Source organism: Lactuca virosa, chromosome 2, assembly GCF_052849685.1.
Source record: "Lactuca virosa cultivar CGN04683 chromosome 2, Lactuca_virosa_CGN04683_v6, whole genome shotgun sequence".
Classification (NCBI taxonomy): Eukaryota; Viridiplantae; Streptophyta; class Magnoliopsida; order Asterales; family Asteraceae; genus Lactuca; species Lactuca virosa.
The window spans coordinates 304,474,351-304,489,320 of NC_136427.1; positions in this window are offsets into that span (position 1 = coordinate 304,474,351).

The window sequence follows — 14,970 nt, forward strand, 5'->3', positions numbered from 1 at the left end:
CATCAAAATGCAATCTTATCACATCATGTATTAAGAATCTATAAATAGGAACTTAATAGAGTTAGATAGTGGACTTACCTGAAGTAGAGTCATACATCTTGACTTTTCCATCCTTGCGATATTTCAGGTAAATATGGCAGCTTCGCATCCAATACGCCTTCTCTTGGTAATAGAAGCATATGGACTCTTTGGGAATGACACAAGGGACTATCTCAGAATTCGCCTTTCTCTTATGATCAAACTTTTTGACCATGGCGGATTTCTTTCTCTTAGGAAAAGAAATCCTTTCTGGACAATCGTTGTCATTTCCTATGTCCATTGAAGTTTGGGAAGTAGATCTACCATACAAATTTGCTTTACCAGTGCGCCAAATCATTTCTGATTCAGCAGCAATAAGAAAATAGGTTAGATCAATGAGGGTCACGTCGTGGTCTTCCATATAGTAGTCCTTAATGAACCCGCTATATGACTTAGGAAGTGATTGAAGAACCAAGTCAACAGTTAGCTTCCTTGAGACAACGACACCTAACATTCCCAGCCTGTCAATATGCAACTTCATCTCCAAGACGTGAGCACATACAAACTTTTCATCTTCGTGTTTGCTTGCCAATAGGGCTTGAGTGACCTTGAACTTTTCAAGTCGACGAACACGTGGGTTAGGGAGAACTATTGGAGGAGGTGGAGGAAGTGAAGAATGATTTCCATTTCCATGATCCAATCGTGGAACATCATATTCATGTGGAAAGCTTTTTCCAAAAGATTCGGGAAGACCATAGTTGTTAGAATTAGACATCTACAAAAGGGAGAAATTCAAGTTAGTTGATTTAATCCTTAATATAACACCCAAATGAAATATTAAGGCTAGGACCCAACACAATATTCTATAATTCGAAAAAGGGATGCTGTAATCCAATCGCAAAATATTTGTTGGTAGGTAAATGACGATTTACCAATTTCCACCATGAAAACAAAAATGAACATTAGGTTTTAAATGAATTGAAACTCCTAGATTCTTTGAGATTCATTGAACTTTTCAGTGGCATGTTTAATCTCGATTATGCCCTTCAAGTTTGTGACTGGGATACCGAGGATCAGAAACAAAGTGTGAATAACCATGTAAATTAGCTTGGTACTCTTGAAGACATCTATCACCTAATCAATGTGTCGGTTAACCACACACACTCCATTGATCTATGATAGTCTACGAGCTACCCATTTCCATCCTACATTAGTCCCAGATTAGTGTGCCGGTTAACCACACACGCTCCACTAACGACTAATAAGGTGTAATGTGCAATTTCATGGATTAGCACCAAATTCACATTTTTCCTAAAGTAACTAAGATTGAGAATTTATAAAATGTTTAGTTACTTTATATTTCATTATACTTTTAATGAGGATTTAAATGTCCTATAGAACTCGTTCAACTAACGACCCTCCACTGGTTAAGGGTGTTGTGGGTAAAAGTGGATACCCAATGGCGGTCATTTTACAGATCGCTTCCTTAAACACCCCTTATATACCAGCTTCATGAATGAGGTCTACTAACGGTAAGACTGACCTTTTACTTACACATATATAATATATTAGACTTTTAATTTTATATAGTATAAGGGTGTATTTATACATTTCAAATACTAATGGTTTAATCTTTTAATAAATTAAATTAAAACCTATCTATGGATTTATTAATTGTCTTTTAATTAAAACACTTAATTAATTAGTTAATAAAATCCATGAGGGTGTAATTTTTAACTTTTAAAACACTAGGGTTTTAGAATTTAATATTTCAAAATTAAAACCTTTTAATCAAATTTTAAATTCCAAAACTTGAGGGAAAGTTTTGAAACTTTTCAAAACTTTCTAGATCAAATTTAAAATAATTAAGATAATCTGTCATTATCTAAATTTGACCTAATTCTATTTATGGCAAGATAATTCACATTAAATAATACAAATTATTATCTTTATCATATAAACTAATAATTATCTTATAGTTTGACAATTATCTTTTAATTGGATTAAGATATGCATTACCATAATAGATAAAACACATTTATTATTAGAAAAACAATTTATGGTAATCATCCAAATCCAATCTTAGCCAAAATCCCGAAAATTTTCGTCAGATCCCATTCCGTGTCGTGGAAGGCTATTCCACATCGTGGACTCAAACAGAATCAAAAAAAGAAAATTTTCAGCTTTGAAAAATTAAGCATAACATCATATAACAGAAAAAACATCCTAGGCTCTGATACCACTGATGAGTTTTGAGCACTACAACATTCATATGGTGTACATGCAACCTTAATGCTTTGGATCTAGGTTTTTCTCAATTTATACATACAAATAATCATCCAAAGCATAAACCCTAAGCCTAGTATACACAATTTCAAAAGTCATATGTATGAAAGGGTTTGGAACATTACCTCACTTGTTATATAGTAATAACAAGTACAATCCTTGCTAGATCTTGACTTTTGAAAGCCTAGTGCCCCAAGTGTTGCACCTCTAATGGAGTCACAAACACTCAATGCAAAGGAAGACTTGGAGAGGTAAAGAAATCGTCCAGGGAATGAATCATATACATGGGAGGCCGAAAATCCTATGTAGAGGCCCTTTAAATGGATGTGGCTGCTAGGGTTTTAAGGTGGAAACCCTAATGCCTTGCTTAGGCACCAAGCAGCCCATGGACTCCCTCCTTAGATCCCTTGGACGAAATCTATAGGGCTTCCCCCTTAGGATTTCGTCCACTCCACTCTATGGAGTCCATCAACCCAATTATGCAACTATCAATGATTTGCACAACAGTCCCTCAATTATTAATCAGTTCCTTTAATCCCAAAATTAATACTAGATTAATTTCTGATTAATTACCAATTAATAATATGATTTCCAAATAATATATTAATCTTGTAATATATTAATAAAATCATTTTGAGTACCAATTTATTATTCATATAATAAATCATACTCTCTCTCCACTTGTCATCCTATCAAGTTGCATAAGTGAAGGCAACCTAAAAGGATCATGCTACTATCGGGTCAAGTACATACCAATTATAGTAATGGGCTTAGACACACTAATCCAACAATAATGACATATGTGGTGTAGATTCTGATTATATTTGTTTCAGTGGGATTGAATAGGAAGCTGAGAGAATCGTTTGTGAAAACTTAAATTGGTGAACTGACAACCGTTTGTTTAATTATAATATCTCTATCACATTCCAATCCAATTTAATTTATGTTTAGATATTCAACATGTTTGTAAGTATATAGGCACATAATATGTTTGATGAAATGACTTAGTGTGGTCTTCTTTTAAAAATAGCATATAAGTATATTTGTCTATGTGTTTTGTGATGAGACAATATAACAAAATATAGGGTGATGTGTAGCTTGTATAACTTTTTACCCATTTGCAACAATGACGACTTGTAGATGTCGTTGAGCAATTTAAAATTAGGTTAAAACTCAATGTAAAACCTTTGGCTTCTTTCTATTGTGTGTGATGCCAATGTTGATATGAGGCTTTCTAGCTTTCTGCTGTGTGTGATGCCAATGACAATGAGCAAGAGTTTGCAAACGATTGCAATTGAGTTTAAAATTAGATATTGATATATTCTTTAACACACTTGGCCTTACCGAAAAAAATACTAATTTGAGCTAATATGCTTCAACTAGACATGTTTTTTCACTTACAATTAGAAAAAAAAAAAAAAAAAAAAAAACTAATTCTAGCAATTGAAAGAGACATGAAAAATGGAACTCGAAATTTCCTATTTACAATATTTGATATGTTTTTTTGTGTTTTATGTTAATAATATATATTTATGTTGCAATAATGGCATGACTTAGATTGAACCGATAGAAAAACGAAGAAACTACTTTAACAATGGGTGAAGAAGGTGCTTGATGATGAAAACAAATTTGGATGGATTTGACATGCTTCAATTTTTCTTGACATTATATCTATCATTTTTTTTGTGATTCAACATTTTTTAGAAATGAAGATTATGATTGAAACCATTGTTAATTTGGTTTTACCTACAAAGACGATACTTTTTATGCGATTATCTTTTTAAAGTGTACATTGGTATTTATATAAATATATGTTTTTTTTGTTTCTTAATATACATTTATCAAGATATAGGACATAAATTTAAATGTAAAATATTGTAAAAAAATTGAAGTGTATGTATTTTGCGTTTTGAAGGTAAAAATGATATTTGTAACTTTTTTTTTTGAAAAAAGTTAATAGCAAAACTTTTAGAAAATGTCAAAGGAAAGTATATGAATAAAAACAACAAAATAGAATTAAAGCTAGCAGTTTTAGAAAAAATATAAAATCTTGAAACTACACCTATTTTATAAATATTTTTTAAACTATACCTATTTGGTAAATAAAATTTTTAAAAACACTTATTTGGTCAAAAACTCTCAACATAAGTCGAAGTTAAATGGAAAGAAATTTTGCACAAAAACTCATAAAGCCATGAAAAAATGAAGTAAGAAAAAAGGAAAAAAATTGGATTGTCTGGAAATCGAATACTTGGGTAGATGTTTTTGTTTGGAAATCAAATAAACCAAATGTGTGGATTATTTTAAAATAATTTGTTACTATTTGATATGGTATATTTTTTCAGTGAGTAACTTCTTCTCACTAACTATAGTGAGACAAAGATAATTGGGTTATACAAAATCGGGCCAAGAGACAAAGATAATTGAGTTATACAAAACCAGACCAAGATAAAACATTCCATGTAGTAGGACTAGGAGGGTGATTCTGAACGTTCAAAATGGAATAGAATTTGTGAAATAGATTGTATGGAATACTTTTGGTCAAGATGTCAACATATTGTTACGAAGATGGAACGTATAATATTTGAACTTGACTGATAACAACCTTGTTATAGACGAAGTGAATGTCAATCTTAATATGATTCGTTCGCCTCTGTTGAACCGAGTTGGAAGACAAATACATAACACGAACATTGTCGTAATAAAATTTTTTGGTCGTGATGGGAGGCTGATGTAGCTCGTGAAAGAGATTGAGGATCAAAAAGACTCAACAATGACATTAGCAACTCCATGATACTCGACTTCAACACAAGACCGAGAGACGATCCTTGTGATTTACGACCATGATAACATATTTGTTCCAAGAATACACAACACGCTAATATGGATCATCTCGTGGTAGGATAGCTGACATCAATAACATCAATAGACATATGTATAAACTATAAGGTCATGAACTGGTGAGACCTAAATTTGGGGACCATAATAAAGAGTGTCGCAAATGTATTGTGATATTTTTTTAAGATGTATGAACTGTAGTTTTCGAGGATCGCAAATGTATTGTGGTATTTGTTTAAGATGTATAAACCGTAGTTCCCGAGTGTCATGTATGTAAAACCATATTTGTTGTACTGCATAAGATATGTTAGTCTAAGTAAACATGAGATACCGAAAACACCATCTAGACTCCAATAAAGACTCAGATCAACAACAAGAGTACCCATTGTGTCAAATTTTAACAATGTGTTTGCAAAGGTACGAGTAGATTCGCCGTTGAAAAAGTTGGCATGATAAAAAATATCGATTGCATACTTATGTGGGAACAAGAGCATTCCAATGTTGTCACGAGAAATCGAGATACCGAGTAAGTAGTTGAAATCCCAAAAAATCGGACAGAGAAAAAATATTGTACTACAGGTTGTAATAATGTGTTGTACTATAAAGGCAAATTATGCAATAAGAAGAATGGCATCTATATATATATATATATATATATATATATATATATATATATATATATATATATATATATATATATATATATATATATATATATATATATCAAGGTTGTAAAAGTCGTTCGGTGGGAGTCAAACGATTGACTAGGGTTAAGCATCTAATCGGTGTAGGCGGGGATTAATCGGCACCTAGGCGGAGACCCTTAATTCTATTTGAATTAATTTTTTAAAAAAAAAGAATATTACTTATATCCTAACAAAATTAATAAATATGATAAATTTTTAAGATTAATTACTGTGGACGTGTCACACCCCAAAACCAGAACGGCGGAAACGTTCTGGGGTGGAGGACGTTATGCGTAGTATCACAACAATCGTATCATAGCAATCATAGTAAACACAACCAAACATTGAATACATGTATGAAAAAGAAGTTTACATTTGTTTAAGTCTTGTTCAAATACATCATAACTGTAAGTAAATATAAAGACATGACTTTGCTGCTCCGACTTCTCAGACTCCAGGAGTACATGTCTACTGATTTCCTGAGAATACAAGCAGTTTTGAAAGAGTATCGGCATAAAGCTGGTGAGTTCAGAAGCGATGTTTGTATATTGAAAACCGGTTGTTAACTCTGAAAATGTTTGCATGACTCCAAGAAAATCCAATATTTTCTTTAGTAAAAGTGAGAAAATCTTAGTAAAATGTTGTATGATTGGACTACCACTAGGTGTATTATAGGATGAACATTGTATGAAAAACCGTTGTATGAAATGTTCTGTTTGAAAACCCTGGTTACTACCAGTACGTATAGTAGTATAGTTTTCCTTGAGAAACCATGTATTTGTCCATACTTGTACTAAACAAGTATTGTTCGTGTGTTATTATTATTACGTAAGTAAATCGTTGTTATCTACATTGTGAGTGTCATGACCATACTTTGACTTGATATGGCGCGAATCGGGCACCAGTATCTTTTATGACTTTGTCACCCGTAGACCTGCCGGTCCTACTGTAGCTAGAAACAAGGTGCGGGATAGTCAGTCCCGTATAGATCTATACACAACAGTCACGCTCTCCCTCGAGGAGATTCTGATCACAAGTGCTAGTCCTTCACTCAGTTAAGTTTGTGAGTGTTACCAAGGACGTGTCTCCAACCAGACTAACAAATTTACAAGTAATAATGCTGAAAACCCTTTTTGTAAATAACTGAAAGGTTTATAAAGTATGAGTTTGTAAACTGTGGTATGAATTCCCAAACTATACCTATTATAGTTTGTATGTACGTATATGTATAACCTTGTATGAATTCCCAAACTATACCTAATATAGTTTGTGTGTACGTATTTGTATGACCTTGTATGAATTACCTATTATAGTTTGTATGTTTGTAAGTGTAAATCATGTATTGTTCTGAAAACTATGTGGTTAAGTTCGTACGTTGAAAACGTCCCTTATGCTCAGCATAATACAGAAGGGATAAAATATCTAAAATATTTTGTAAAACTATAGAAACTGTGTGTTTGTACTGATTTCGTCCGTTTTAAGTTTACTGAAATCCGTTTGTGTAACTTTCATAAAATCAGTTATGTTTGGCTTGTATTCCCCCCCCCCCCCCTGAAAACATTGAAAACTCGGAAAATGTAGGGGTATGAACTCACCTCGAGTGAGTGGTCTGTATGAAAGATCGGTATGAGATGTTGAGTGTCAAGTGAAGCCTCGAACACAACTTGGTCCTAATTAACATGTAATGACACATATAGGAGTCAAATGAAGGTAATTCATTACTAGACATGATAGGGAACCACTGTAGGGACTTGGAACCACTTGCACTAAGTGTTAGAACCTTATGAGATTGAGTGAGGGAGGTGTACGACCACCCTAGAGGTGTGTACGGCCATGGGTGTGCGGCCCATGAGTGTACGGCCGTACACTCATGATGAGGTGTGCCTTTGAGGTGTTTCCAAGGTTCTAACTAGTATCCATGAAGTGTTCTAGGTCCCATGCTTCGTTGCAAATCAAGTTTAAGGCCTAAAATGATCATCCAAGTGGGTTTGCGGCCCTAAGGTGTGTGTGCAGCCGTACAAAGGGGTGTGCGGTCGTACACCCTTCATGTTCATGCCCAAAATGTCAACTTTTGGGTGCATCAAGGCCAGGGTCATGTCCAACTCAAAGATAGGGGTCAAACTCTCACTTTGGAGGGCCTTTAAGGAGTGTACGGCCAATCCTCATGAGGGTGTGCGGCCGTACTCCTTCAAAGGGTGAAGAACATGATGGGACTTGATGAATCAAGGCTTAGATCAAGAGGTTCTTCAAGTACAACAAGCTAAAGGATGGATTACTCACGTTTTTGAAGCCTTGGAGGGTTCACGGTTGAGTAAGCTTGAGAGAAAGGAGTAGTGTGCGGCCAAGGAGTGAAAAGAATGAAAGGAAAGGGGTCTACCCTTTATATAGGGGTGGGTGTGTGGCCATGAGGGGGGTGTACGGCCGTACACCCATGTGTACGACCATACACTCCTCCTAAAGGAGTGTATGGCCTGATTTTGTTACTATACGACTTGCTAACTCATTCCTAATCTCGACCTTGGTTGTACTCAAGCTTAGAACGCTTAAATGAACCCTTAAACAGTGCTAGAAGTTAACAGAAACGAGTTTAACATTGATTAAATTGACTAGATGTACAAGGTAGAAGTTTCGGGTTGTCACATCATTCCCCCGTTTAGAGGGAATTTCGTCCCGAAATTCAAACATAGAATACGAATTATAGGTTCGGGAAAAGATGAGGATATTTATGTTTCATAGAATCCTCGTGCTCCCAAGTGAATTTAGGTCCTCGCTTGGTATCCCAGTGAACCTTCACAATCCGGATACGACGTTTGTTTTGTGCGCTTGACTTCCTGGTCCATGATTTCAACTGGTTCCTCTACGAAGTGTAAGCTCTTGTCTAGTTCGATCTTATCGAGAGGATCACAAGTGTCTCATCGGACAGACGCTTCTTTAGGATCGAGATGTGATAGACACAATGGATGTTACTAAGTTCTTGGGGTAAACGGAGTTTGTATTCCACGGGACCGATCCTATCGAGGATCTCGAATGGTCCAGTGTATCTTGGATTTACCTTTCCACGCTTTCCGAAGCGTATCATGCGTTTTCCAGGGTGAGACCTTCAAAAGGACACGGTCACCAACCTGGAACTCCAAAAAGAGGTTTTCGTCTCTTCGACACAACTCTCTTGTCTAACTCATGAATATGGATTTGGGTTAGACTCTACGCTTAAACTCGGCCCATTGAACAAGTGGTAGTTTTGGAGGGTTTACTGAATAAACTTTGGAAGGTTTTCGGAGGGTAAGGTACTCCTCGCATGAGTACCTCAGGGTCTAGAATATGAAAAAGGCGACTCAGAGATTTATGTCGGTTTGTTGTTACCAATGACAGAGGTCTTGTGAATTTGACGATCCAGGCGACGAAACGTGTGAACTTAGTATGGTGAGGACCACACCAATCCATGACGATTGATGATCACAGACTCTTTACCGAGACAAAGAGTTAGACCGATTTGAAAAAATTGATTACTTTACTACAGTGTATCTTGAGGGTGTTCGACAATGCATTATGTGTAAATATTCTAGTGTCTTCTTTGATTCTACCGCTGTTACACTTGTACCGCGATGAGCAAGTACAAACAGTGTAAGTGTTTTGACAACTAGTGAAGACACTTTTATATTATGATTCTTCTTGATACTTCTCTGATCGATTGTTGTATCTAAGTTATGTACAATTTTAAAATGCATAAGAAAGTCGACTGAGTGACCCTGCCCCAAATCTACAACTAGACAGGGGACGAAAACCAAGGCGGAATCACTTACTCTTAGTTTGCAATATCTTAGTTATACACAACTCTGTTGTGCATACTAAGCCATAGCGGCTTAACTGAACGGATCTTTAGTTTTCTTATGGATGTCGTGACTGGTTCAGACGAGTAAGTTATTTGTAATCACTTTTTAATTTCCCCAAATTTTAATATTAATATGGATTAAATCTTGAAGGAAATTTTTCTTAGAAGACGTACCAAAATCTTCATACAGGGGAAGGGGTTCCTCGTTGCTCTCACATGTTATGCTACTACACTCCTCCTTTTCCTCTATCATTTTTCTCCGTCGGACAGTCCTTCTTGAAATGCCCCATTTCACCACATGCATGGCATACTTGAACTATACTGGCATCGGTAGTGGAAGTGATGTGATGAGTCGGGGTTCTTTCGAAGCGAGCTTCCTTTCCACCTTTATTCATTGGACAATTTCTTTCGAAATGTCCGGGTTCACCACAGTTGTAACAAACTTGACCCATTTTCACACCAAAAACTGAGGTGTTTGGCTGTGCCGGTGCCCTGCAGTAACGAGTGGTGTGTCCTTGTCTGTTTCAGTTCTTACATCGCAATTTACGGCAATTTTCCTACGTGATGGAAATTGCATTTCTCGCAAATTGGTAGATTCCCAGCATATTGTCGTACCGGCGTTGGCACTGGAGTGGCAGATGTTGTGGCTGTAGGAGTTGGCGCGGATTGTTGTCTCATGGCAAGTCTTTGAGATGACTTACGCTCCAGAATTTTCGTTTAGCACTCATAGGTTTGGGAGTTGGAGTATCCTCCTAGTTAAGCCCTTGTTGGTTTCCTGGTGTGATGCTACGGTTTAAAGTGTTGGAACTGTTCCCATTCCCATTTGGGTTGTTGAATTATGCAATGACAGCGTTTACGGCGGCTGTGACTGTGGCCTGAAATGTAGTGAAGTCCATCTATCGAAATGGTGTCTCGCCAGTCGGTTGGTTATCTCCTTGTGAAAACATGGTTCTGTGACATGTCAGGAAACGATCTAGTGAGGAACGATAGTCATCGGTGGTGGTATTTCATGAATTTATATACTTTATAAATTTCACGCCCTGGGGCTACCCTGAATGGTTCCGATAACTATCCAATAAGGAAGTCTATATGAAATTGACTTTTGGATTTCAATTGGCTACTCTGGAATGAATTTTTGATGAGACGTTTGTAAGGTGGCATAATGCTGCCAAAAGGTCCAAAAAGACCCCCGAGGGTAAATCCCTAGGTGTTACGAATCGATGTTATCTTAGTTTTGAGTGTTCCATGTTCTGACGTTCGAAGCATCTCATAATAGAGATCTACGTAACATAGACTTATGAACTTGGTAGTGACTACCCTCTTGATGAAGTTACGAAATCTGGTTTACTGTTACTTAACTGATATGATAATGGCCATAATCCTGACACGTAGTGTGAGTAGTGAAATCACTAACTCCCTAAATCATATTAGTTAGTTACTCATTTGCATGCTACTGATCCAGAATATATTTTCGATACTGAAAATCTTTAACTGGAATAAGATTGTTGTCACTGTAGTTGGTATTGAAATCATACGAAGTTCGGAAAATTTGACCTAGGAGTAGGTCTACAACATACCAACAGAGGAATAAATTGACAACATAAGGAACTAGTAAATCAGTACTTGCAAAACAGGAATGTTTACGGGGAAAAGTGCTACTTAGAGCATAGATATGAAGGCTATTCTTGGAACCAAAAAGGAAGGATGAGTAGAGTATTTCCTATCGGCGACGGGCACCCCTCGGATGAATCCTTAATTCGGCCGGTTGACGTTCCTCATCAAGCAGGTGTCTTTCGTATACTGATTGGCGTGCTCGGAGCTCCATGACCTTAGCTCGGGTTGCAGCTAACTCTTGCAGCAGAGCTTCATTGTCTCTCATAACTCTCCCATGAGCAATTTCTAGGCGGCGAATGCGATCCGTACTGGCGATTGAATCCACCCCAAGCTCCACAGTTCGTTGAATGGTTGCCACACCTAGCTCCACATTGCGAGCCACTCGGCGAACCAAGATTGGAAGGGCCTCCCTCGTTCAGATTGTAGAAGTTGCGGTTTCTGTTGTATGGGAGGGTTTAGCCTTGCTCGTGACTCCACCTATTCAAACTCTCAACCCACATAGGCGTTGGACCTTGGAATTCACGTTTGTGGTTAGGATTTGGTATCGGGGCCACTTGGGGCAAGTCCTCGACTTCGTGTTCTGAGTCAGTCTCTTCGGGGAATTGTTCTGCAAGGTCGTTGTCCAAAGAAATTTCATGATTTCCTTCTGGCTCTGCCTCGAGCCATCCATCATTTCCTTGATTGGAAAAGTACGGGTCGCTAGGGAGATGGAATCCAGCCATGTTATCTATGCGAGAATAGGGGTAAAGAGATAGTTTAATAGACGTCGAATCTAGTAATACCGCTATTGTATTGTATGTGTATGCTCGATACTTTGTTGCTATCTCCTCCTCATAATTAAAGTGTTCTACCAAGCGATAAGCAAGGAAAGATTACTAATACAAGTAAGTTATCGCTTAGAAAAGAATAGGTAGCAATAATGGGAATGAATCTCTATGCTGAATTTGGCTCTAGCTAAAATACTCCTATAGTATTTTAAGTTGAATGCTTTTGTTCTTATCGATATCTGATGTATATATTCTTGGTAAGTTTTAGGCTTGCTGCAACACCTCAGTCACTCCCAAGCATATGTTGGTCATGTCTCGAATGAATATAGTTGATCAGGCTATATTGACCCTAGACATGATTACATAACTGCCCAGGTTTAACCGCAATGTCCAACATCCAAATACTTTTGTTTTGTTCTATTTATGACACTGATTTTGGTACTCGGGTATACTTTTATACTTTTTATGAAATTTTTTATATTTTTAAAAGTATACTTTTAGTTTAGAGCGCTTAGGCCCCTTAATGTTCATAATTGTATACCATGTATGGTTCTGTATACTTAGCTCACTATAAACAATAGCTCTGATACCAATCTGTCTCACCCTAGAACATTTCCGCCGTTTCGGTTTTGGGGTGTGACAGGACGACTAGGGTTAAGCGCCTAATCGGTTTATATGGGAATTTATCGGCGCCTAGGCGGTGAGCCTTAATTGTATTAGAATTATTTTTTATAAATTAAATATTACTAATATCTTGACAAAATTAATAAATATGACAAAATTTTAAGATTATTTACTTATTTTGATATAATATATATAGTTTATTCAAAAATTATTACATTTTAAGAAATAAATATTTAAAAATTTAAAATATTAGATTTTGAAATTAGAAATTTAGGAGTATTATTTAAAATTTAAAACATTTCGCATTTAAAATTTGAAAATTTGAAAATTTTTAGTGTAATATTCTAAAATTCGAAAAATTGAAAATTTTGGCTGCCTAGCTCCGCCTAGGCCTGCCAAAACCGATGTTCATCGGCTCCGTCTAATTTGACCGTCTAGCAAAAATGGTAGGCAGTTGTTGTCCGCTTGGCTCCTAGGCGGCCGCCTATCCCCGTCATTTCCAACATTGATATATATATATATATATATATATATATATATATATATATATATATATATATATATATATATATATATATATATATAGTTTACTATACTATATTATACTATGATAAATAAAGATATTTTTTGTCACATGTCATACTCATTCATTTTGTCACATGTTATTGTATAACTATTTTAAATTATTATTCTTTTTCACATGTCACTTTATGGTTTTTTCGATTTTATTAAATTTCACATAATATTGATATTTAATAATTATAGAAAATTTAATCTAATAAATAAAGATTTTTTTTGTCACATGTGATACCTATATTCATTTTGACTCATGTCATTTTATGGCTATTTTAAATTAATTTTTTTTCACATGGCAGTTTATGGTTTTTTATTTTATTTTATTAAATTTTACATAATATTGATATGTAATAAATGTCATAATACATGGATATTATTTCGCTTTTTTTTAACGACAAATATAATCTACTCCTAAACTACTCTTTAATACCACTTATGTTCATGACGAGAGTTAAACCCTCAACCTCAAGCACGAAGGGCAACACCTGATAATTTTAAAATTCTAAATTGTTTAAGGACATAATTTACTAAAATTCATTAATTAGTACCTATGACATAGTAAAATTCAATTTTGACTTTGATTTTATGTTATGTACAAACAAGTTCCTGATTAATTAGTTTAATGACATAATTTACTATAAACTATATTGAGTTATATCTTGTTTACCTTTTTTTAACATTTTAAGAGTTATAAACTATCATAAACACAAAATGATATGTGACAAAATTAATGAGAGTATAACATCCGACAAAATATTAAAGAAGATTTTTTCAATTTGGTTTTAATTTTAGATTACCTTCACTGCTCTAAATGGAAACAGACTATTGGATATAGATATGCATGAAATGGAAAAAGGTTAAATGTCGTTTTAAAAAACCTTAATATCCCATTTGTTGTATTTAAAAAAGCGATATTGAGTAATCTAACCATTATTGAAGTACTTACTTATTCATCATTTCTTTAAAATATATCAATAGTTTTCTTTTATTAACATAGATTGAAGAACTTATTTGTTCATCATTTCGGTGGTATTTATTCCAAAATTTTACTTTAAAAATGCTAAGTGTTTAGACCTTTATACTTTTTTTTAATCAACTCGTGTAGCGCACGAGTTTCATAGCTTATGTGTGTGTGTGTGTGTGTGTGTGTGTGTGTGTGTATATATATATATATATATATATATATATATATATATATATATATATAAAAGCTGTGTGAGACCTATGACGATAGATAAATAATAAAGACTTTGCTCGATTATGACCTAAGCCGAGTAATGAAAACTGATCAACCAATATTTTAGGGTTTATTTATGACTATAAAGTGAGTGTTTAAATAGACAAACATGATTATGAAACCTACAATCCTGAAAACATGGTGACTGATGCATCTAAATTGTATAATTTAGGTGGTTGTGAAGATTAAAACATGTAATATTGAAGTACTTACTTATACATCATTTCTTTAAAATATATAAGTAGTTTTCTTTTATTAATATAGATTGAAGAACTTATTTGTTCGTTATTTTGGTAGTATTTATTCCAAAATTTTACTTTAAAAATGCTAAATGTTTAGACCTTTATATTTTCTTAATCAGCTCGTGTAGTACACGGGTTTCATAGCTAGTGTGTGTGTATATATATATATATATATATATATATATATATATATATATATATATATATATATAAGGTGTGTGAGACCCATGACGATAGATAAATAATAAAGACT